The sequence below is a fragment of the Euleptes europaea genome, chromosome 5 (assembly GCF_029931775.1).
Source record: "Euleptes europaea isolate rEulEur1 chromosome 5, rEulEur1.hap1, whole genome shotgun sequence".
Lineage (NCBI taxonomy): Eukaryota > Metazoa > Chordata > Lepidosauria > Squamata > Sphaerodactylidae > Euleptes > Euleptes europaea.
In genome coordinates this window covers 109,456,074-109,477,565 of record NC_079316.1, presented here as the reverse complement: position 1 = coordinate 109,477,565, position 21,492 = coordinate 109,456,074, and positions in this window count along the sequence as shown.

The following is a 21,492-nucleotide window of genomic DNA, read 5'->3' as shown; positions in this document are numbered from 1 at the left end:
TGTGGCCCCTCAATGTTAGCGGATGGCGAATCTGCGTCATCTAATTTGATCTTGATCTCCAGTGTGTGAGGGTCTGCATGTCTCTGTCTGCTGGTCCCAGCTTTCCCCCTCCGCTTTGAACTCGTAAAAGCAGTTCACACCATTTGGCATTTCCTGGGTTCAGGCGCCACATCTGTCAGGCCCTGGCTGGAATGCCTCCTCCCTAATAGATGCCTCCCCTGCTGCGCTTTGTATTCACTCCCTCTTGCCAGATTCGGCCTTGGAGACCAGATAGCCCTAACAAGCCCTCTGGGGTCGATTGATGTCTGTATTGTACCCATCTGTCTTGTAGCTTCCCATAACATAGGTGTGAACTTTGATGCCCTGTAGGGGATATAATTCTGTAGCTTTGGAGTCTTGCTCACTTGCAACTTTAACTCGTGTTTGACCTATACTGTCTGAAGCCTTCAATAAACTCCTTGTTTCTGCATCAACGTCTGAGCAAGTGATTTTATGAAGTTTGCACAGTTCGGTGGGGAACTCTCACACAGTGACCCATCTTTACAATTCAGAATCTTTTCTAGCTCCTTCATGGCTATCTGTGCCAGTCTCAGTCTCCGACTTCCCCAGATTTCACTCCCCAAACCTCTTGGAATTTTCTGGCCCAGCGTTGGGGTTGCTGTTGCTGAGCTGCCCTGCCTTTTGGGAACCGACTGCGAAATCGTTCTCGGGCCCAGTTCGTTTCCCCCTTCCCCTGCAAGTCTCACATCGATTAACGCTGGACAAGGGAGGGGGCATACCGGGCCAGTACATTGGATCATTGCTGGATTAATGGCAGAATAAAACCGGAATCCGGCGGCATTTGAAAGACGAATAGAAAGCACTGCATCCCAAGATTTCCTGAGTTGGGAAGGTGAGGTGCCGTGTATAGAAATCAGCCTGGTGCCTGCACCTCTGATGAAACCCCTTGCTTACTTCATTGATTGGGACACAAGGCGGGTTCAAGAAATGCCAAGGCACCGCCCGTCCTATTAACAGCTCAGTAAAACCGGTTCACGCAAATTAAAGGACAATGAAACCAAAGGAGGAAGGTGCGTTGCATCAACCCGTTTCCACAATTCGGAAACCAGGAAGTTTGACAAAAGGCCAATACATCACAAATTGTCAAATAAATGCTCATTACAACCAGTGCCTCAAGACCAATTTTTAAATATTTGTCATATAGAGGATGGTGCGGAGTTATGGTTGCCAACCTCCAGGTGCTGGCTGGAGATCTCCTGCTATTACAACTGATCTCCAGGTGACAGAGATCAGTTCACCTGGAGAAAATGGCCACTTTGGCAATTGGACTCTATGGCATTGAAGTCCCTTTCCTGAGAGCCAGCGTGGTGTAGTGGTTAAGAGTGGTGGTTTGGAGTGGTGGACTCTAATCTGCAGAACTGGGTTTGATTCCCCACTCCTCCACATGAAACCAGCTGAGTGACCTTGGACTAGCCACAGCTCTCTTAGAACTCTCTCAGCCTCACCTACCTCACAGGATGTCTGTTGTGGGGAGGGGAAGGTGATTGTAAGCCGGTTTGATTCTTCCTTAAGTGGTAGAGAAAGTCAGCATATAAAAACCAACTCTTCCTCTTCTTCTTCTCCCCACCCTTCTCAAGCCCCCCCCCCCAAAAAAAAATCTCCAGGTATTTCCCAACCTGGATCTGGCAACCCTATGCCACATTGTTTTCAGTTGCCCCAGAAGGTTGGACCAGAATCAGTGGATTGAAAGTCAATCAAAAGAGTTTCTGGCTAAAGATTAGGAAGAAATTTCTGACAGTAAGAGCGGTTCCTCAGTAGAACAGGCTTCCTCGGGAGGTGGTGGGCTCTCCTTCCTTGGAGGTTTTAAAGCAGAGGCTAGAAGTTGGCCATCTGTCAGCAATGCTAATTCTGTGAACTTAGGCAGATTATGAGAGGGAGGGCAGGAAGGTTTACATCAGTGTTTGGCTCTCGTGGCCCTTTCTTGCATGCCCAGAGTAGTGCCAATCGCCACTTTGGGGTCAGGCCAGATTGGCTAGCGATCCTGGTGGGGTTTTTTATGACCATCTTCTGGGCATGGAGTAGGGGATCACGGGATGTGTGTGTGGGGAGGCAGTTGTGAATTTCCTGCAGTGTGCAGGGGATTGGAGTGGAAGTTAAGGAGCCATTTAGAAGTATTTTGTGGCACAAATATTCGTGGATGAGACCCTGCTTCACCTGATGCATCTCTTTTCATGCATCTGTCTCTGATGAAGCCCCCAAGTTTATGCCACAATAGATCTTGCTGATTTTTAATGCGCCACAAACTAGTAGAATGATTGGTAACTCCCCCACCCCCTGCTGGGCTCTAGAAACATCTGCAGGTATTCAACTGGTGAAGCTTTGCTATGCAAATATAAATGTGATTAATGGAACTGTCAAATACCCCTTCTTCTGGGCTCTGGAAATTTGTTACACACACACACACATCATAAATAACGTCAAAAAGTCACAGAGAAGAAATGAAAACCAAACACAATACCACAATCTAATAACAATTTTTAAAAGTTGCATACAGGGACAGAAAATCCATTTTTCTTAGTACGGATAGGGTTGCCAGCGGAAGTATTTTTGGGGTGGAGCCTGTGGTGCTGTGGTTAAGAGTGTTGGAGACCCGGGTTCGAATCTCCACTCATGCCATGGAAGCTCGCCGGGTGACATTGGGCCAATCACAAACAGTCAGCCTAACCTACCTCGCAGTTTTGTTATGAAAAGAGGAGACTGATGTAAGATGTTTGGGGTCCCCACTGGGGAGAAACTTGGGATGCAAATGAAGCAGATGGTTTAGTAACACAGCACAGAAATCTGAAGCTGAAGCTCTTGAGCACCAGGGGACAGCATTTCCTAAGAGGGTCCCCGGAAGAAAACAACTGCCTAGCAAACCACCTCTGCACATTTCTTGCCTTGAAAACCCTACGGGGTTGCCATAAGTCAGCTGTGACTTGACAGCAAAAGTCCCCGTCTTTACATTTTTGTGAGAAAGAGATCCCTGTCTTTGGGTCTTTCAAATCCTTCCTTCCTGTTTTTACTTAGTGTTTCTGTTTAATGGTACAAACCTACTTAGGATCTTTTCTTCATTTGAAAACAAACAAACGCCAAACCTCTACTGTCCCTATGCAAAATAGGATTCTGAAAGAATTCCTATCAGAAGGGCCGGAATTCAGGAAGCAAACGTGGGGTTCCAGATAGGGTTGCCAACCTCCAGGTAGTAGCTGGCGATCTCCTGCTGTTACAACTGAACTTCAGCTGATAGAGATCAGTTCACCTGGAGAAAATGGCCGCTTTGGCCATTGGACTCTATAGCATTGAAGTCCCTCCCCTCCCCAAACCCCGCCCTCCTCAGGCTCCACCCCAAAAACTTCCCACCAGTGGCAAAGAAGGAACTGGCAACCCCATTTATTGGTCCCATTTAAAATCCCCTCCCCAACTGAGGAAATAGGGGGTAGCAGGTTATGGCCCCTAGCCAGGGCCTGAAGAAAGACACCAGATGATAAATCTTGATGCGGAGCCTCCCAGTATCATTATGGAAAGCCTTCTGGGAATCCTATATAACCTGTCCTGAGAAAGGAGGGGGTGTCTATCTAAACATATATATGTTTATTTTGGGAAGGTGTTAATGATAGGTGAACGCTTCTGAGTTACTAAAAACACACCCATGCACGCTCATGGTGAAGTGCCTGGTTGTCTTATATAGTCCGATGATAGACAACAAGGAGGAGGTTAAAAGCAACAGTTCTTTATTTAGCTAAACACAGACCTGGGGTGAAATAACCAAAGATAAGATGCAGGGTTATTCACCGGAGAACAAAGGAAGCTCAGTATCATTTATGCATTCAAATGGGGCAGGCCCATAGCTGCTGACAAGCAGATTGATACACAAAAGCACCAATACACGTTAGGTGTCTACTCCACATTAATTACCATAGCCTATAGATATTGCCCGAAGGCATCTCTAAGCAAGTGCTAGGTCTTGTGATCTTAGTAACCAGAAACCACATTCCTAAGGATGAACGTAATTCAAAGACACTGTTTTCTCTCCTGGTGAAAGGCCGTACCAGGCAAACAATGTAATCTGTTGGCCTCCTATAGTTGTGGATGCCAACGTTCCCAAAGCTTCCATGTGTGTGCGTATGAATGCATAGTGGTCTACACCAGCCCTTATATCTGGGCATTACAATGGGAGCCAGCGTAGTGTGGTGGTTAAGAGCAGTGGTTGGAGCGGTGCAGTCTGGTCTGGAGAACTGGGTTTCATTCCCCTCTCCTCCACGTGAGCAGCGGAGGCTAATCTGGTGAACTGGGTTGGTTTCCCTCTCCTACACACGAAGCCAGCTGGGGGACCTTGGGCTAGTCACAGCTCTCTCAGCCCCACCTACCTCACAGGGTGTCTGTTGTGGGGAGGGAAAGGGAAGGTGATTGTAAGCCGGTTTGAGTCTCCCTTAAGTGGTAGAGAAGTCAGCATATAAAAACCAACTCTCCTTCTTCTTCATTCTTCATTCAGCTTATATCACAATGGGTAGCCTGTAGCAGTAGAAAAGAGCAAGAATCCAGCAGCACCTTAAAGACAAGCAAAATTTCTGGCAGGGGATGAGCTTTCATAAACCACAGCTCACTTCTTCAGATACCAGCTCATTAGGGTTGCCAACCTCCAGGTGGTGGCCAAAGATCTCCCGCTATTACAACTGATCTCCAGCCGATAGAGATCCGTTCCCCTGGAGAAAATGGCCGCTTTGGCAATTGGACTCTATGGCATTGAAGTCCCACCCCTCCCCAAACCCCGCCCTCCTCAGGCTCCGCCCCAAAAATCTCCCGCTGGTGGCGAAGAGGGATCTGGAACCCTACAGCTTATATGTTTCTGATGTAGATGATTCCTCAATGTTAAGTTATGCATGAAGTTGGAAAAAAAAGGTTTATGTTGCCTAGGAGAAAATAACTGATTTTCCCGTTAGTTTCTTTGAAGACCCATCTGGAAAGGTGGCATTCCCACCAAGCAAGGAAAGCTGTCTACAGCTAGGGTCACCGAATACTTGGAAGTGTGTGTGTGGGGGGGAATTCCCTCTTTTTCATAGACTCATAGAGTTGGAAGGGACCACCAGGGTCATCTAGTCCAACCCCATGCACAATGCAGGAAATTCACAATTACTTCCCCCACACACACCCAGTAACCCCCTATTTCATGCCCAAAAGATGACAACAAAAACCAGTCCAGGATGCCTGGCCAGTCTGGCCTGCAGGCCTGGAGGAAAATTGCTTCCTGACCCCGAAGTGGCGATCAGCTTTACTCTGGACATGTAAAAGAGGGTCACGAGAGCCAAACACTGACGTAACCCTTCCTGCCCTCCCTCTCAGGATCTGCCTAAGACTTTAACAGAGTCTTAATCAATATAGGTGAGATTATTGATCTCCTTGCCAGGTGAGGTTATTGATCCAGGAAAAGCTTCAGGTGCCCATTTTCACACATTTATCTTTTCACACATTTATTTATTGAAACGTTTATAACCGCTTTCCTTGTAGTTTAAGGTGGCTTACGATACTAGAGGGACAGTGCTCTCTAGTGGTTAAAGTGTTGCACTAGGACAGGGGTCTCAAAACTGCGGCTCCAGAGCCGCATGCGGCTCTTTGGCCCGCTGAGTGCGGCTCTCTGAACTTGGTTCGGAGCCCCTGCTCTTGCGCCTGCTCAACTGTTGGGCTGTGCGGGCTTCCTTTGGTAGACCTGGCCTCCGGCTGAGTCCTATTGGGTGGCCATGTCTACCCACTGGCTTTCTTGGCGGTAGACCTGGACTCCGAGGAGGAGAAAGTCCCCCTTCAGAGGCCAGGTCAACCAATTGGCTTCTATGGGCCTCTGGAGGCCAGGTCTACTGCCAAGAAAGCCAATGGGACTCAGCCGGAGGCCAGGTCTACCAATAGGCTTTTATGGCGGTAGACCAGGCCTCCAGACGAGAACTCCGGACAGGGAGGGGAAAATGGCAGGGACTTACAATTTAATTTTTATCAATAAATAAGATCACTATTAAGTATGATATCAACTTTTATTCAGTGTACCTATAGTTTAATTAAGACTTAAAACTTTAATTAAAGTTTATTAAGTTAATAAACAGTGTACCTACCTATATAGTTTAAGTTTAAGAAATTTGGCTCTCAAAAGAAATCTCAATCGTTGTACTGCTGATATTTGGCTCTTTTGACTAATGAGTTTGCCGACCCCTGCACTAGGATATGGGAGACCTCAGTTTGAATCTCCACAGTGCCATGGAAACTTGCTGAGTGAAGTTGGGCCAGTCGCACACGCTCAGCCTAGCCTACCTCACAGGGCTGCTGTGAGGAGACAGTGGAGGAGAGGAGAATGATATTAGCTGTGTTGGGCCCCCGCTGGGAAGAAAGGCCATTTTAAAAACTTTTCCAGTTTAAACCAGAATAAAACAGCAAACCCCAAATCCATTGAACCTCTATTGAAGGGACAGAGAATTATCCCTCCTGGCATGTTGGCAACCCCAACTACTGACCTGCTTGAGGTACTGGCAGGCTGAGTCCCTCACGCTTCCAATATGGCTGGCGGGGTTCTTTGCTCATGCAAGTCCTCATGCAAGCCGATAGAGATCAGTTCACCTGGAGAAAATGGCCACTTTGGCAATTGGACTCTATGGCATTGAAGTCCCTCCCTTCCCCAAACCTCACCCTCCTCAGGCTCTGCCCCAAAAACCTCCTGCCAGTGGCAACCCTACAGCTTATATGTTTCTGATGTAGATAATTCTTCCATTTGTACTCCAATCTAAATTCCTAGACATTGTCCCTTGCCCCTGATCTGCCCACTCTGTGTTGGCCCCAATAAATGGGACGAGAAGCCCACAAGGGCTTCTTTACACATTACGGAGTGCAGAGGTTGGATCTGGGCTCTCCCCCTCCCCCGTGTAAGACATTAATACACACACACACATCAATTATGGGTTTCTCTTCTGTTCCCAAGTGCGTAGTTCCCGATTTGGACAAGGACCACAGCGCACATGTGGAAAGGGCTTCCGCCTTCCTCCCTGTACCATATTCCCAACCTACAAAAGTCATGGGGGTGCTATTTGGACAAACCCCTTATTCTTTGGGGTACAAGAGAGCTCTCTCTCCCCAAGATATGTCAGACTGAAAAAAATTCTCAAAGGGAGAAGGAGGAAACTGCTCCTTCACTTACACCAGGGGTAGGCAAACTGCGGCTCGAGAGCCGGATGCGGCTCTTTGGCCCCTTGAGTGCGGCTCTGGGCTGCAGGATCGCGGCCGCCCACCCAAGAGAAGCCACCTTCCCCGGGCGTGGAGGGCGCTGGGGTGGTGGTGGCTTCTTTCGGCGGAGGATCGGGGCTGAACGTCATGGTGGAGGAGAGCCTGGCGTCCCTTCCCTGCCCTGGCTGGGCTCTGCGCGCATGCAGAAGTCCTGCAAAAGTTCTCCGCCTTTCCACCAGCCCAGAGCCGCCGCCGCCACGCCTGGGGGGGGGTGGATCTTTGCAATGTGCTCGCCCGAGCACCGGGGAGAGGGAGGGAGCCCCCGATCCAGCACACACACACCCTCCCCCACCTTCCTCACCTGCAAGCTCCAGCTCGTCGCCCTCGTGGCCTGCCCTTCCCTTCCGTCGCTGGAGAACGCCAGCGAGAGGGGAGGGGGGGAGGACACCCCTCCGCCTTCCTCCTCCTCTTCTTCTTCCTCCTCCTCCTCCTCCTCGGAGGCCGAGGCGCTGAGGAGTGGCGGATGGCAGCCCGGCCGGGGAGGGAAGGAAAGAGCCCAGGCGGCGGTGAGGAGGTGGAGGAGGAGGCCAAGAGGCGAGCGCGGGAGGCCGAGGCGGCCGGGATGCACCAGGGCAGCCGCCGAGAGGTCAGTGGGGGTCGGGGAGATGCAAGGCCATTGTTCACATTAAGTGTTTGTCAGTCATTGTCATGATTTAATTTTATGGATACCTTACTTACTTTTTTCCCTCCTCAGAGGCCATGTCTACCCACTGGCTTTCTTGGCGGTAGACCTGGACTCCGAGGAGGGGAAAGTCCCCCTTCAGAGGCCAGGTCTACCCATTGGCTTCTATGGGCCTCCGGAGGCCAGGTCTACTGCCAAGAAAGCCAATGGGTAGACCTGACCTCCCAATGGGACTCAGCCGGAGGCCAGGTCTACCAATAGGCTTTTATGGCGGTAGACCAGGCCTCCAGACGAGGACTCCGGACGGGGAGGGGGAAATGGCAGGGACTTACAATTTAATTTTTATCAATAAATAAGATCACTATTAAGTATGATATCAAGTTTTATTCAGTGTACCTATAGTTTAATTAAGACAAAACTTTAATTCAAGTTTATTAAGTTAATTAACAGTGTACCTACCTATATAGTTTAAGTTTAAGAAATTTGGCTCTCAAAAGAAATCTCAATCGTTGTACTGTTGATATTTGGCTCTGTTGACTAATGAGTTTGCCGACCACTGACTTACACCATGGTCCTCATCCTAATCAGGGTCTACATGTGCAGGTATTGAAGAGAACCCACAATTCATGTATGTGACAAAGGGAATTTTGACTCGAAGAAGAAGAAGTTGGTTTTTATACTTTCTCTACCACTTAAGGAACAATTAAACCGGCTTACAATCACCTTCCCTTCCCCTCCCCACAACAGACACCCTGTGAGATAGGTGGGGCTGAGAGAGCTCTAAGAGAGCTGGGACTAGCCCAAGGTCACCCAGCTGGCTTCATGTGGAGGAGCGAGGAAACCAACCCGGTTCACCAGATTAGTGGCTGCTGTTCTTGTGGAGGAGTGGGGACTCAAACCCGGTTCTCCAGATTAGAGTCCACCAAACCACTGCTCTTAACCACTACACCACACTGGCTCGAATTCCCCAACAAACTAGTTGGTCTCTAAGGTCCTACTGGACTCCAATCTAGCTGTTCCGCTGCAGACCAACATGGCTACCCTCCGAAACACAATCCATACATGATTGTTAGGGTTGCCAACCTCCAGGTGGTGGCTGGAGATCTCCCGCTAGTACAACTGATCTCCAGGCAACAGAGATCAGTTCACCTGGAGAAAATGGCCGCTTTGGGAAGCGGACTCTATGGCATTATACACCATTGTAGTCCCTCCCCTCCCCAAACCTTGCCCTCCTTAGGCTCCACCCCCAAAATCTCTGCATATTTCCGATCCCAGAGCTGGCAACCCTAGTGATTGTGGTACATTTGGCGGAGAGTGGGGACTCAACCTAATCTGTATGCTCTGTGATGTAATTAGGGTTGCCAACCTCCAGGTACTAGCTGGAGATCTCCTGCTATTACAACCGATCTGCAGCCGATAGAGATCAGTTCCCCTGGAGAATATGGCCGCTTTGGCCATTGGACTCTATGGCATTGAAGTCCCTCCCCTCCCCAAACCCCTCCGTCCTCAGGCTCTGCCCCAGAAACCTCCCTCCGGTAGCGAAGAGGGACCTGGCAATCTTAAATGTAATGATCCCTCACCTGCCATACTTCTTACAGTTATATATTGATTTACTTTCTTTATAGCCTGAATTTCTTGCTGAGACTCAGGGCAGTTCACAGAATATAAAACAATAGAATCCGGCACCGCGAGACAACCAATGAATAAGGACTGAGGACCAGGATTACATCATTGGGAATAGGGTTGCCAGGTCCCTCTTTGCCACTGGTGGGAGGTTTTGGGGGCAGAGCCCGAGGAGGGCGGGATTTGGGAAGGGGAGGGACTTCAATGCCATAGAGTCCAATTGCCAAAGGGGACATTTTCTCTGGGTGAACTGATCTCTATCGGCTGGAGATCAGTTGTAATAGCAGGAGATCTCCAACTAGTACCTAGAGGTTGGCAACTCTAACTGGGAAACAGTGCAAACTATCCACTGTCCAAGGCAAGGGATACACTAAACAATGAAGTCAGCAAGATGGTTCCTGCAGTAATCTGTGCAAAGGTCTAGAATCATGAGAACATAAGAACATAGGAAAAGCCCTGCTGGATCAGACCAAGGCCCATCAAGTCCCTCAGTCTGTCCACACAGTGGCCAACCAGGTGCCTCTAGGAAGATTCAAAACAGATAAAAGGAAGTCTTTCTTCACACAACGCAGAGTTCACTGGTGGAACTCCCTGCCCCAGGATGTGATGATGGCTGCCAACTTGGAAGGCTTGAAGAGAGGAGTGGACATGTTCATGGAGGAGAAAGCTATTCATGGCTACTAGTCAAAAGGGATGCTAGTCATGATGCGTACCTATTCTCTCCAGGAACAGAGGAGCATGCCCATTATATTGGGTGCTGTGGAACACAGGCAGGACAATACTGCTGCCGTCGTCTTGTTTGTGGGCTTCCTAGAGGCACCTGGTTGGCCACTATGTGAACAGACTGCTGGACTTGATGGGCCTGGATCTGATCCAGCAGGGCCTTTCTTATGTTCTTATCTCATAACACCAACCCTGTGAGGTAGTCCAAGCTAAGAGCTTGGATGGCCAACCTGCCCCAGGATGTGATGATGGCTGCCAACTTGGAAGGCTTTAAGAGGGGAGTAGACATGTTCATGGAGGAAAGGGCTATCCATGCCTACTAGTAAAAATGGATACTAGTCATGATCCTCCAGGATCAGAGGAGCAGGCCTATTATATTAGGTGCGGTGGGACAGGCAAGACGGGGCTGCTGCAACCATCTTGTTTGTGGGGCTTCCTAGAGGCCCCTGGTTGGCCACTGTGTGAACAGACTGCTGGACTTGATGGGCCTGGGTCTGATCCAGCAGGGCTTTTCTTATGTTCTTATGAGGATAAAATGGAGGACAGGAGAACAGTTTAAGCTGCTGTTGGTCCCTGTTGGGGAGAAAGACTGGGTGCAAATGAAGTACATGAAACGAAAAGCCCCCTGTGTTCGCACTGTTCTCCCTCCTTTTCCCCTGAAATTTCGGAGGAGGGGGCTTTCACCTGCCCCATCTCAAGGGATCCTAACCTAATCACAGGGGGATAATCTGCATTTGAATACCCGCCCACAGGGCATCTGTCTTTGGCAACTTGGTCTCTAAGGTGCTACTGATCTCTAACCTTACAATTCCCTTTGTTGTCCTTGATAGCTCACAGGAATGCAGACGAATACGATCAGAGGCATTGCCCTTCACTCATCAACGACCCTGTTCAGATCTCTTGATAAGCTAGATGGGCCCAACTCTGATATCTTGGCCTGGATTTTACATCTTTATCATTCCCAATAGGTCATGATAGAATTAATGCTGGGGATTCTTATGTTCTGTTAGGCAGGTAGTTTAACAATTAACAGGACATAAGAATCCCCAGCATTAATTCTATCATGACCTTTTGAGAGTGATTAAGATGTAAAATACAGCACAGGCCAAGATATCAGAGTTGGGCCCATCCAGCTTATCAGGAGATCTGAACAGGGTCATTGATGAGTGAAGGGAAATGCCTCTGAACGTGCCGTGATAGGATTAGCCTGCCTTCCTGGACACTAAGGGATGGTAAAAGAAAACAGACCTGTGTGACCTTCCTGTTGCTAAATGATGGATATTAAAACTCTTGAAAGAGAAATGCCCACCTCCAGTAATTCAATGGATTGAAGACCTTACAACTTTATCAACCCAGAAGTGTATGGAATACAAACCAGAATTGAGCATGGATGTATTTGGAAACTTTTCACCATTATTGTTTCACTTTTTGTTTGTTTTCATTTCTTTCTGTTTGGGAGTCTGATTTAAAAATTTAAAAACATGAAATTTATAATGAGAAAATGATGGAATAAACATTGTTCTTCCATCTTCATGCTGCCCCTGGACTCAAACTTTCAGAGACTTCTCCTGCAAATACTGCACCCCTTGCAAGAAGAATGCAGTCATCTGTCTCTGACTCTCTAGGGCAAAATTGTTCTGTGATCTGCCCTGAGTGGATCTCTGTAGGGGAGGGCGGAAAACAAATTAATGAATAATAATAACTGTTGAGGGTTCAAAACATTTCATACGCATTGGGCATTTCCACACGAAAGGATGACACGTTTGTGAGACATTTAATGAAACGTCTTATGTTCGTCTGTCCGCACCATTTCCCCCCATTTTGTCTCCAAAACGTTTTTGAGTGAACTTTACAACATTGTATCAGAAAACGCTTATACAGCGATGCAAACAATCAGTTTCTAGGACACCTTCTACCATGGTGCGGACAAGTAATTGTCTCTTCTAATTCTAACAGCAACCTTGAAAGGCAGCCCCCAAGTATTGCCCTCCTATGACAGAGGAATACTTGAAGCTGAAAAAATAATGGCTTGCAGTGTCTTGGTTAGAGAGCTGGACTTGGAACCAAGAGACCCAGGTTTGAATCCCCACCCTGCCATGGAAGCTTGGAGGGTGACCTTGAGCCAGTCACTCTTTCTCAGCCACCCTTTCCCCGAAGGGCTGTTGTGAGGATAAAATGGTGGAGAGGAGAATGATGCTACACTGGCTCACATCCAGGGCTTATGAAAAGGCCCATTCTTTAGTGCACACAGAAACCGCAAATCCCATGAACATAACTATTGTGGGAGACGCACGTAAAGATTTGGCCTGACATAGAACCCAGCCTTGGCCAGTGAAAAGCAGTGGGCAGCAGTGGGTACATCTGTCACCACCAGCATCGTGGTTCTGGTGCGCATGTCCAAAGATCTGACCCTGACATTCACTGGGGGGTTGTGAGTGTCCCAGGATTACTTTGGCACATGGCTGCCAGGTGGCAGGAGGGCCGGAGATGTGGGACAGCTGAGGGCCCAGTAGCTGTAAAATATTTCTTGCAAAGCTCTCTCAATGGCTGCTTGCTAAGAGGGTGAAACGGAACCTCCATGTTTAGAGGCAGTATACCACTGAAGGCTAGTTGCTATGTTTGCTAAGCAAGAGCAAATACATACATGGTGGCTTTTGTTGTCCAATCATCAATGGAAATTACTCCCACTGAATTTCTCTATTTAACGGAGGTATTTATATCTTGCTTTTTCTCTCCAATGGGGACGCAAAGTGGTTTACAACACAACACTGTCCTCCCCTCCTCCATTATATCCATACAACGACAACCCTGTGAGGCAGGGGAGGCAGGGAATATGTGAGAGGCCCAAGGTCACCCCATGAGCTTCCCTGGCAGAGATAGGATTCGCATCCAGCACAAGGAGCGCAATGCTCTAACCACTGCACCATGCTGATTCCTGTGGCCTTACGCTCTAGAAGCCCCAACCCGATGACAAATTAGGACTTCACCGCTTTGTATTTATGGCTAGGGAGCGGATGTTGAAATCTGCATCCCTTATAGGAGTGTTTGTAAACCTGGGTTGGAGTCACCTGACTCTGCCTGATCCTGAGAGATCGATATTGGCGGTGGTGGGGGGTGGACACATGAGCTACTTTGTTCAATATGTCCTTGTGCCTCTGGGCAGGTGCAGAGTATCTTTCTGTCATATTTAAGCCACCCCAGCTCTGCCCCTGGGAGTTTACAGGAAATGTTTTCAAACCTATTATTTTTTAAAAAATTAAACAGGAAATGTGGAACTGTAAGTTGTAATTCATGAGTCTGGTGTGCGTCACCAACCATCCAGCACCCCTGTGCATTTCCCATGTGTGTTTGTGTGCACTTATAAAAAGTCACATCCCATATTTACACCTCTCTCCACTAACATCAGAGGGCTTCCTCCAGGTGGGCATCTCTGCTTGGGACGGTCCTTTGAAAAGCCCTCTCAATAGAGGCCATTCTGAAACAGAGGTGAGACCTCTAGTAGGATGGAAGAGTCCAGTTGGAGACCTTCGTAAGGAAACTGGAGCCCACTGAGATTATCACTGTGGGCATCACCTGCTTTGGACAGAGGGTCTGTCCACTTTGGATAGGTTCCCGCCCCCCAGTCCACCTGGCCTGACAGGATCTTTTGTTGGCATTGTTCTCCAGCCCTGCAATCCTGGTCCTGTTTCCTTGCTCCTCAGAGGCCTTCTGCTGCCTGATGGCACGGCTTCATCACCTGTCATCCGCCTCAAGTCTCAGCCAGAAAAGGGGACTATGAACCATGTCAATCCATCAATCCCTGCAGGGAGCAAGAGAAATCCCAGAACTGGGAATTGGGTAGCAATTAATACAGGAAATCATGATATTGTGGCTTCATACAAAGGGATCAGAAATTTCTACAAATTGGAAAGAGGGATATGTTTTTACAGAATAAATTAGAAGGACAGGGAAGGAAAAAAAACTCATGCAAAGGATTCCTATAACTCATCTGTCCAAGAATGGAACAGTTTATCCCTTGAGATTTGCCCCCTGTGGTGTGGAATGGCCCCCATTGTTATTCAGATATGCTGCTGCTCAGAAAGGGTCCTTAAGAGGGCGATTGAATGTGCACTTCTTTGGAGATGGGGAGATAGGGCCCTCTGGGACACACCTTTGTTTTTTGAAACCCACAAAGACCCCCTTTCAACGGAAGGCACCAAGAAATTCAGAAACCTCCCAGGTCCCCTCCCCTCCCATTGGAGGAAGATCCAGGCGTTGGCCCTACGGAGAGCTATAAAAACTTGGCCCCTGAGTGAGCCTCCCTATCCAAGGATCCTGGTCTAGAAGAAGACTTGGTCTTCAGCTCAGCCTTTGGTGCCCCGACTGTGACCTAGGAGGGACGCTTCGCCCTGAACTCGGCCCAGCAAAGAGCTTTTTTCTTTAACTGCATCCTGACAAGATGTCATCTGCTAATGGAGGAGGTAAGCAGGGGTTTTAGGCGAAGACTGGGGGTCCAAGCCTGTGATCAATTGTTTCTAAGCTCATCAGCTTTAATTTTTCTCTCTTTCCACCATCTTATTCTTCTGTCTTTGCCCCACCTCATTCCCTCTCATCTTTGAGAAAAATGCTGGGTTTTTTTGGATGCCAAGCTTGGAAACCCATCTCTTTTTCAAGCTAGAAGTTTTGCTTTCCCATCCATGAGCTTCCCTGCTCTGCCAGAGAAGCTCCCTAGGTGATCTTAGGCCAGTCACACACAGCCAGCCTGGCCTACCACACAGGGGCTCGTGGGGATAAAATGGAGGAAAGGCAAACATGTGAAACTTCTCTGGCTTGCCTTTGGGGAGAAAATGGGGGTAAAAACAAAGTAAATAATGGTGGTCATTAAGGTGTGTTTGTGGGATGTTGCTGTGCTGTGCGTGCGTGGACCAGATTAATTGTGGGGTGAACGTAGAGGGAATCGGGCAGTCAGACGGGCATTCATGAGGCACCCCCTCTGTGTTTTTCCTGCAGATGCCGCTTTCCCAAGGTCTCAGGGACTGAATGACAAGGGTGGCCAAAAGAGGAAGAGGACAACCTTCACACAGCAGCAGCTGGATGTCCTGGTGAAGGCGTTCAAGGAGGACAGGTATCCAGGTTTTGAAAAGCGGGAGGAGCTGGCTGCAACTATTGGGGCATCTGAAAGCCGAGTCCATGTAAGTAGGGGATGGGTGCTTTCTTGGTATTTTATGTCTCTCTTTTATCTGGGTGTGTGTTTGTGTGTGAATTGTGAGATTTGAATGTTTGCCCGCCCCAGGAGGTTCTCAACCCAGAATGGGGGTCTTAAGCCTTGAAATGAAACCTGCATTTTTCTACAATTGTATTTTATTCTCGTTTCTATACAGAATATTGTAATGAACTATTAAGCCCCTTGTTGATGGATAGACAGAATGTCCCAGATTCTTTTAATGTCACCTCTGTATTGATCAACCGTTCACCTCAAATATTGGAGATGGTGGCTCTGTTTTTAAAGTTTTTTTTAAAAGCCCACCAAACAGTTAATTGGATGGTAGTTATTCAATGTCTATTAACTATTTTTAAATGGCACCTTTTAATGTCTCCATTCCTTTCGTATTCTTTTGTATTGGGCCTTTTTATGCCAATAAAGGATTGATTGATTGATTGATATAATTGTAGGAAAACAAGATTATTTCTGAGCATGTGCATCCTGAGTTTTCAGGAGAGGCTTTCAGATTGAAGGGCGTCCTTCCCAAATAGGTGTGAGAACTTCTGTATCTTTTTCATAAACTTCATAATTGGCTCCCCTGTGTTGCAGTCCCAGAAATACCCAGAGGGATCCCTATAATATCTGGGAACCTCTGCCCCCTAGGTGTAGGTGGACTGATCCTGCTTCTGCCCTGGGGCCAGGCATTTGCAGGAGGCATCTTGGTATAAGGGGACTGGCCTTTCTTCAATGTAGGTTGCAGACCATTAGAAAGTTCCTTTTGGCAGGGAATATCTGCAGCAGGCTAGGGACAGGTGTGCCTGTGGAACTACATGTGACACTAAGGTGGTGAAAAGAAGCGGTGAAGGGATTCCCATGGGCTGAGCAAATCTCATTCTCATTAGTGATTTGCTCATAGCTTTAAGATTTGCAGTGGGCTGGATTGGGAATGCGATATATGTAGGATGAGCATCAGGGAGCGTTCATAGATCTGAGCCCCGAAAACTGGGAAGAGATAACAGGCTCTTTGCTTCTCTCCTTTCTTCTCTGTAGGTCTGGTTCCAGAACAGGAGAGCCAGGAATCGTGCACAAAAAACAGAAGGTGGAGAAGATGCAGGAGCAGACGCCGTACCATCCACGTCCAGCCAGCAGAATGCCGCCACAAGGCTGGATCCAGCTGATGTAACCCGCACCTCTTCCGTAGATTCGGGGGTTGGAAACACCCCCCCTCCACCTTCCCCCCAACTCAATCAAACTGTGCCCGAGCAAATTGCTCCCTGCATCTGGTTGGAGCTCATGCAAGGACTTAACAGTGAGACCCCACTTCCAGTTCTCACGGAGGAAGATCTGGCCATCCTTCATTTCTCAGGAGGAAGGTGCTAGATGTGAGATCATCCTGCCCTCCTCTCACTCTGGAGACCCCCCCCCCGACATTTGTTGAACTTCTCCTCTCCTCTCCCTCTGGAGACCTCCCCCACCCCAGACATTTATTGGACTTCTTCTGCACTGTGTTTGCTCAATGTGAAACACAATCTACTGGGGATACTTCTGTCTTCCACTAGAAGGAATGGATTATGTGTTTTTTTTTAAAAATGGAATTAAAATTATTTCTACCTGTGCACCACTTGTCTCTTGTTCTTTGCTCAAGGTCATCCAGCAAATTTCTATGGTAGCCAGGGAAGGGTGCGGGAAAGAAACCTCATATGGAAGCATGAATAAAAGAGAACTTTCAATACTGTAATTATTTCAGGATTGCTTTGGGTGTTATTTTGAGCAGAGAAGTAGGGCTTAGGGCGGAGGTCCCCAAGCATGTTCAGCCCAAATAAACCTTTGCAATTCTGAAACAGGGTGGTGGGCACAGGGACAAAATGAGGGCCCCCTGGTTTGGGCTCTATGGCAGTTTCACTGATAAATGGGTGGACAATTCACATCAATGTCAGTTGCAAGGTGATGTTTGTGCCTTGGTTTGAGGGCAAAGAAATCCACGTACACAGCCATTCAGACACCACATTGTGATCTGGGAAGTCAACTGTATTCACAACATGAAAAATGGGCTAACTCCATGCAAGGATCATGGCCGGCCCATATCATGGCAAAGGAGAACAAAGGGGTGTGTGTATGTGGGGTAGGAATCAGAAATACACTGGAAAGGGGGGAAATATCCAACTCGGTAGTGACTTATTTATTCACATCAAGCTCTCCTCTAGATGCTACAGCCTTGCGTGAGCATCAGCAGATATTCTAGCCGAACTAAACATCTCAGAGCCTACTTACGTATTATCATATTGAGGTCTCATTTACTGTTTTATTGTCCCCATATTTAACTTTTTATTTGCCTTATCTTAACAGCAAACAAGAGAAACACTTGCAAAAAAAATATATGTCAGTGTATTTTCTTCTCATTAAAATGTGCTTGTTTTTTGTGTTTGGGTCATCATATTGGGCTGCGCTAGGGCAGATGGACAGCAACGGCCTAAAATCATGTGTGTGTGTGTGAGTGTGAGTGGCCAATCTCAAGGGCCAATCTTGAGATTTGGATCCCACCCTCCCGGGTCTTCATTGAGATCTATTGGGAAGGCAGAGTTGCCAACCAACTGGAGAAAAAAAAATACGCTGCCCCTTTAATGGAGGCGTAAGGGAACAGGTTTGGCCTGCATGTCATGAAAAGATTCAGCTTCCCATTTCCACAAAGGAAGCCTCTTTTAAAAGGACAGGACAATTCCCCCCCCCCCCGGCCTGTTGGCAACCCTAGTGATGGACAACTGAGAGGCCTCCATAGAACTGGAAGAGTCCCCCCTCCCTTCCCTCCCCCCCAAAAGGAAAAGAGGAAACCGTCTCTGACAAACCTGAACTCAGGTGTTCAGGTAAGGAGAGGAAGGGCAGGGCCAGAGATGAGCATGGTGATTCTGCAGCATTTCGTACTCCAAATGTCAAGGGGGAAGGGGCGTTTTAAAGTCTTCCTCCCTCCTTTGTATGCTGGGGGGGGGCTGAACTGGGGCTGGGGGAAGGCATGCTGGATGGCAGACGGCCTCCTGCTCTGCCCAGCCCTTGTGGGCTCCTCAACCTCTGCAGCTTCAGGATGGGAGGAGAGGCAAATTAGTCACATCAGAGGATCTGGGCCAAAACTCTTTCCCTTTCCCATCTCCTGCTGGACTACGAGGACAGGCAGCTGCCTCAGTGGATAGCAAAAGCTGAAGAAGGAAATTCGGAGAAACAAAGGTCCTAAGACATACTCCATTCTTCCACATGATTAAAAACTCCATGAACTGTTTAGATCTTTCTGCCTATTTGACAGTTTCTTATTAGGGAAAGAGCATCTTTCTTTTCTCTCTATTCCAATTCCGCCAGAAACGTGCCCGAGATGTTCCTACTCTGCATGTACTTAACTCTTCCAGTTTTTGATAAGATATGTCAGTTTCAGCCTCCCTCTAATTTCTCATATCTGTAGGACCCCCTCTCCCCCTATGCTCCCCCCAGCACAATTTCACTCCTCTGGGCAGGGCCTTCAGCAAGTGGCACCCTGCAAATGGACAAAATCAACAACTGCCCATTCCTGTACCATCTCTGTTGTATCCCCCCCCACCGTATGGATAGAGCAAACCAGAGCAAAACCTCTGTGTGGAAACTACTAGAGCTGCGGTGGAAACAAAATTGTGTGTGTGTGTGTGTGGGGGGGGGGAGATTGCCCCACTCCACCATAAAAGTTTGCTGGTGACCTTGGGCCAGTCACACAGTCTCAGCCTAGCCTACCTCACTGCGTTGTTGTGAGGATAAAATGGAGGAAAGGAGAAAGATGTTTTGGGTTCCCACTGGGGCATCTTTAAATGAAGGAAATAAATAAATCAAGGCAGTCTGTGCTGTTTGCCCGATACATCCACGGTGTGGTCCAGATGTATGTTCTCAAAGCTGGATCCCCCATCCCCACGGCACCAGGGGAGTTCTGATGCAGCTCTCCCTTTCCTCCCTCCCCATTTTGCTGAGGAACCAGACCCCCAGAATGGTGTTCTTAGGTTCTTGTAGGTTATCCGGGCTGTGTGACCGTGGTCTTGGTATTTTCTTTCCTGACATTTTGCCCACAGCTGTGGCAGGCATCTTCAGAGGAGTAACACTGAAGGACAGTGTCTCTCAGTGTCAAGTGTTCTTAGGGTTGCCATCTCCAGCTTGGGAAATTCCCGGAGATTTGGGAGAGGCCCTTGGGGGGTGGCAGGGTTAGGGGAGGGGCCACATCTGGGTCAAATGCCACAGCGTCCACTCTCCCAAGCAGCCATTTTCTCCAGGGGGGCTGATCTCTGTGGCCCGGAGAGCGGTCTGAATCCTGGGGGCTCTCCAGGTCTCACCTGGAGGTTGGCAACTACCGTCATTTGCCCCCAGACGAGGTTCTATGTGCTGGAGAAACCTCAGAAGACCGAGACAGATGCCACAAGGCTATGGATTCCCCCATCTCCACCATGACTTCTATAGAATCATCTCACAAAGAGGAATTTTAGGGGATGGAACCATGGACAGTTCCTCCCCTGCCATGAACTCCCTTGGCAAGCGACCTTCCTCTCAAGAACAACATTGCCTTTCTTTAAGGTAAAGGTAAAGGTCCCCTGTGCAAGCACCGAGTCATTCCTGACCCATGGGCTGACGTCACATCCTGACGCTTACTAGGCAGACTTTTGTTTGCGGGATGGTTTGCCAGTGCCTTCCCCAGTCGTCTTCCCTTTACCCCCAGCAAGCGGGGTACTCATTTTACCGACATTGGAAGGCTGGGAGGCTGAGTCAACCTTGAGCCGGCTGCCTGAAACCAACTTCCATCGGGATCGAACTCAGGTCCTGAGCAGAGCTTGGACTGCAGTACTCCAGTTTACCACTCTGCGCCACGGGGTTATGATTATACAGCTTCCTGAGGATGTATGAACATACCAAAGCAGTGCATATATGCGGGCTATTGTTGTCGCTTCACTGCTATCTGTTTATTTATTGATCACAGAAGCTCAGGACACCAGTTCTCTGGTGCTGAGGTGAGAAACGTCATGTGTTTTTCATTCCCACGCACACACACACTGAATAGTGCATTTCCAATCCACTCTCTGTGTACTTTGCAACTGGATTATACTGTGTGAAGTCACAAAATCCACTTGCAAACAATTGCTAGAGTGAAAGGGAAGATTGAAAGGACTTCTCCTTGGAGCTGTGGGCACTTTGAGAATTTTGAAGAGAGAAAGTGCCATCACACAATGGCTGCTGTGGTGATGGCACTCACCAGCCAAGGAACCCCCCCCCCACTCCCAATCTGGGATGGCAAGGCATGGCCCGGCTCGACCAAATGACATTTATGTTGATGAAGAAGACTCCTACAACAATGTCATACCTGGCCCTCGTAAAAAATGAGTTCGACACCCCTGGCCTTGAGCATCCTCAACCAGCATTTGTCCTGCCTCTGCTTAAAGACTGCCAGTGAGGGGGAGTTCACCACCTCTCTAGGTAGCCAATTCCACTGTTGAACTACTCTTACTGTAAAGAAAGTTTCCCTAATATCCAGCAGTTACCTTTCATACCCATTATTGCGAGTCCCATCCTCTGCTGCCAACAGGCAGAGCTCCCTGCCCTCCTCTAAGTGGCAGCCCTTGAAATACTTCAAGAGAGCCATCATGTCCCCCCCTCAAATTCCTCTTCTCTAGACTGAGCATCCCCAGGTCCCTCATCCTTTCCTCGCAGGGCTTGGCCTCCAGGCCCCTGATCATCCTTGTTGCAGGTGGAAGTTCAGCATATATTTCTCTTTTCCACACTATAATCTGCTGGCACTAAAAGGGCTTAGTTTGGGTAACTTCAAATCCTCCTTGAGAGTAAAGACCTAGAGACACGCATGTGATGTCAGTCCTCTGCTGTCCATCTAACCTAATGTAGCCTAAGAAGATGTCCAACACACAAAAATCAAGAATATTTTGATTACAAGAAAATACACTGACATGTATTTTGGCAAGTATTTCTCTTGTTTGCTGTTAACGCAAGTAAAAGGTTAAACATGGAGATAGTAAAATGGTAAATGAGACCTCACTAC